This window comes from Apodemus sylvaticus, unplaced genomic scaffold, assembly GCF_947179515.1.
Source record: "Apodemus sylvaticus unplaced genomic scaffold, mApoSyl1.1 scaffold_439, whole genome shotgun sequence".
NCBI lineage: Eukaryota > Metazoa > Chordata > Mammalia > Rodentia > Muridae > Apodemus > Apodemus sylvaticus.
The window spans coordinates 3,247-7,500 of NW_026263146.1; the positions used below are offsets into that span (position 1 = coordinate 3,247).

The following is a 4,254-nucleotide window of genomic DNA, read 5'->3' on the forward strand; positions in this document are numbered from 1 at the left end:
AAACACGCTGGTTGGGGGCAGCTTGCTCAGGTCGACCAGAAGTCCTGCCCCGGAGTGTGCTCCTTCATCGGGAGCTCTGGATTTCTGAAGCCGAGAGGGTGTCTTGTTCTCGGCTGTCAGGCGGCTGTGGCCCGGTTCGGTGGAGCTTCGGAGCTTTTTTTTTTTTTTTCTTTCCTCCAGCAGGCTCCCTCAGCGGGTGGTCTGGATTTCTGAAGCCGAGAGGGTGTCTTGTCCTGGGCTTTCACAAGGCTGTAACCCGGCTCGTTTTTAGGTTCGGAGCTTTTTATTTTTTTATTTTTGTTTTCCGCCTCCAGGCTCCCTCAGCGGGTGCTCTGGATTTCTGAAGCCGAGAGGGTGTCTTGTCCTGGGCTTTCACAAGGCTGTAACCCGGCTCGTTGGAGGTTCGGAGCTTTTTATTTTATTTTATTTTTGTTTTCCGCCTCCAGGCTCCCTCAGCGGGTGCTCTGGATTTCTGAAGCCGAGAGGGTGTCTTGTCCTGGGCTTTCACAAGGCTGTAACCCGGCTCGTTGGAGGTTCGGAGCTTTTTATTTTTTTATTTTTGTTTTCCGCCTCCAGGCTCCCTCAGCGGGTGCTCTGGATTTCTGAAGCCGAGAGGGTGTCTTGTCCTGGGCTTTCACAAGGCTGTAACCCGGCTCGTTGGAGGTTCGGAGCTTTTTATTTTATTTTATTTTTGTTTTCCGCCTCCAGGCTCCCTCAGCGGGTGCTCTGGATTTCTGAAGCCGAGAGGGTGTCTTGTCCTGGGCTTTCACAAGGCTGTAACCCGGCTCGTTGGAGGTTCGGAGCTTTTTTTTTTTTTTTTTTTTCTTTCCTCTTCCAGGCTCCCTCAGCGGGTGGTCTGGATTTCTGAAGCGGAGAGGGTGTCTTGTCCTCGGCTTTCGCGCAGCTGTGGCCCGTCTCGTTGGAGGTTCGGAGCTTTATTTTATTTTTGTTTTCCGCCTCCAGGCTCCCTCAGCGGGTGCTCTGGATTTCTGAAGCCGAGAGGGTGTCTTGTTCTCGGCTTTCACGCGGCTGTGGCCCGGCTCGGTGGAGCTTCCTAGTCTTTCTCCCCCCTGTAACTGCAGGGTCCCTCTCGGTGCCCCTCAGCCGGGATCTTGCTTTGTGAGTCCGAGTAAGAACTGTGGAAGCGGTCTCCTATCATGGCCCTCGCGGTCTTGCAGTAAACACGGTTACAAGGTCGACCAGTTGTTCCTTTGAGGTCCGGTTCTCTTGCTCATGGGGACAGGTTTGAGACAGCTTCCCGAGAATGACTTCCAGGTGTTCCGTGTAGCCTGTGAATTTCCTCCCTGTGTCTTTTATGGTTTTGATCCTTGCTCTCTGTTCATATTGGACCTGGAGATCTATAGGACACGCTGTCCTGTGTCTGATGAGAACTATAGGACTTGGAAAGACCCTTTCTGAGGCTGTTTTGCTTGTCCGGCCTACTCTTTCGTTTCTGCCCTCGGGTCTTTCGGCAGCGCCTGAAGCTGAGCCTTGGCACACGCTTCTTCCCGTGCTGGCTCGTACTCTTTGGCTTGTGACAACCGAGTGCTGTATCTTGCGTGTCTGTTGTGTTTTTGTTTCTCCCGGTGGTTGTTGTCACCTGTGCCGGGTAGAACGGTGGCACCAGTGGTGGTGGGGACACCTATTCTGCGTTAGTGTACCCCGGTGCTCATCCCGCTCACTCACTGGCTTTTTTTTTTTTTTTCTGGAGTTCCCGAACCTCCGCCTACCGTTTTCCGTGCCTCCCGAGCGCACTGCTTTTTCCTCCCCTCGAAGTGCTTCTTCCTGGGGCATTATTTTTTTCTTTCTGGAGTTTCCGAATCTCCACCTACCGTTTTTTCCGTGCCTCCCGAGCGTACTGCTTTTTCCTCCCCTCGAAGTGCTTCTTCCTGGGGCATTTTTTTTTTTTCTTTCTGGAGTTCCCGAACCTCTGCCTACCGTTTTCCGTGCCTCCCGAGCGCACTGCTCTTTTTCCTCCCCCCCCGAAGTGCTTCTTCCTGGGGCTTTTTTTTTTTTTTTTTTTTTTTTTTTTTTTGGGGGGGGGGGGAGTTCCCGAACCTCCGCCTACCGTTTGCCGTGCCTCCCGAGAGCACTACTTTCCTCCTCCCCTCAAAGTACTTCTTGGGCTTTTTTTGCCAGTTTTGTCCGGTGGCTGCTCCTCCCGTTCTCGGTGTGTGCCCTCGCTCTGCCCGCTTCGGTATTGCGTCTTGCACGCTCGTTGTTCCCGATGGGGTGCTCTTGCTCCCTTTGGATCGATGTGGTGCTCCTGCGTTCTCTTCGGGCCGGGGCCTAAGCCGCGCCAGGCGAGGGACGGACATTCATGGCGAATGGTCATTCATGGCGAATGGCGACCGCTCTTCTCGTTCTGCCAGCGGGCCCCGCGTCTCTCCTCCCCATCTGGTGTCGGTGGTGTGGGGGAAGGCAGGGGTGCGGCTGTCCGGTCCGAGCCACTGACCCGCGCGCACCTCCCGCTGTGGTTCGCGGAGTCCTCGTGGACGCGTCAAGGCAGCTTTGGCTGTCCTGGTGCGCCTCACTCGATTTGTGTTTCCATTTGTGACCTCCTTCTCTCCGAGCCGGGGAGGGCTGCTGGTCTGTTGCGGTGCACACCCTTCCCGTGCGGTGTGCGCGTGCTTTGCCTCTGCTTAGCTCGCGGTGCTCCTGGAGCGTTCCGGGCTCTGACCCCAAAGGTGCCCGCTTCCGAGTCGGCGGTGGCGCTTCCCGTTCCCCGGCGTGCCTCCCGTGCTCCGTCTGGCTGCGTTGCTTTGTTCCCGTTCTGTCGGTTCTAGCTCGAGACGCCTGGTGAAGAAAAGGGGGGTCGAGGCGGTAGAAACGAGGCGTCTGGTGCCTGAGCGAGAGGAAGCAGGGGCCGACCCCTCCTCGCTGGGTGAGCGCCCACCCCGCGCACCGCTTCCCGCCTTCATCCGTAGGTGTGCGCGTAGGGTGGTGCTGAGCGTTTCGCGGCCGTCCTTGCTCTGTGTGGACTCTGTGTGAGGTTTGCAAGGCCCGGCTCTCGGGGATGCCTGTCGCAGGTCTCCTCTGTCCGCGGATGCTCAGAATACCCTTACCGATACCGCAGGCCCCCCTCCCCGCGTGCACCCTGCCGCGTGTGGGTCTTGTTTCCGACACTGCTTGTGGCGTTGCAGCTCTCGGTTCCCGGGGCTCGCCGCGTTGGGTCCGTCCCGCCCTCGGTGAGAAAGTCCTTCTCTAGCGATCTTCGGAAGGGTGTGCTATGACCTCGAGGGGTTTCCTCCCGGATGGTCCCCTCGAGTGCCCGCTTGCGGACCCACCCGCCTTTTCTGCGCGCAGCGTTTGCTCTCTCTCGTCTACAGCGGCCCGCGCCTCCCCGCTCCGAGCTTGGGGAGGGATCACGCGGGGCAGAGCTCGTCGTCCCACCGCTGGTGCGGAGCTGTTGAGAGTCGGTGGCGGTCGGTGGCGGGGAAGGGCTCCGTGCACACGCCCGCGTGCGCGGTACCTCCTCCCGCCGAGGGTCGTTGCGGGACGGGAAGCGGAAGGGTGGCGGTGGGCATCCGGCCCCACACTCGTCTCCGGTTCGTCCCCGTGCCTTCCGTCGCGTGCGTCCGCCCCGCCCGCGTCCATGTCTTGGTCCCGCTACCGCGACGCGGGCGTGCCGCGCGTGGTGCGTGCTGTGTGCTCTCGGACTGTGCGGTTGTCGCCTCGCCCCCTCCCTCGGTGGCGATCCCACGGCCGGGGGGATCGCGGGAGTCTCCCTCCCCTCCTTGGGGCTAAGGAAGGCCCGTGTCTTGCGGGGTTGATGTCGCTCTCGGGGGCGGACGTGTTTTGGGGGACCGGCTGTCGGCCGCGTCCGGCGCTGCGGTTCGGAGGGGCGTCCCGGCTCCGCGTCCGTGGGCGCGTCTTGCGTAGTGTGTGAGGATGTGTGCGAAGGGGACGTTCCCCCGCGAGGGATTGGCGAAGAGGCTAGTGGTTGTCGTCCCGTCAGCGGTGGGTCTGTCGGCCTAGGTGAGTGCAGGGGCTCGTCCGGCCCTGCCGTCCTCCGTGGCGATGTGCGCTGGGGGTCTGCCGGGGCGCCAAGGTGGGTGCCCGGGCAGTGTGATGAACCCGCGCGCAGTGTCCCGGCGTGGCGGTGGGGGCTCCGGTCGATGTCTTTCCCCCTGTCCCCGGGGGCCGGCCTTCCTCTGCGGGCTCGGCTTCCCCCCTCGTTCCGCCCTCGGCGGGGGTTAGAGTCGCTCGTCGACCTCCCCTCCTCCTCCTCCGACTCGCGCGACGACGCGGCCA

General features: G+C 60.7%; 1 long non-coding RNA gene across 1 annotated transcript; it reads right to left on the bottom strand.

Annotated features, from left to right (window-relative positions):
- Positions 1-1,686: 1,686 nt before the first annotated feature.
- LOC127676114 (uncharacterized) lies at positions 1,687-2,135 on the bottom strand. Its single transcript, XR_007975663.1, has 2 exons — positions 1,929-2,135; positions 1,687-1,822 (listed from the first exon to the last, which is right to left on the bottom strand). It is a non-coding gene; the product is annotated as an uncharacterized LOC127676114 (long non-coding RNA).
- Positions 2,136-4,254: the final 2,119 nt, after the last annotated feature.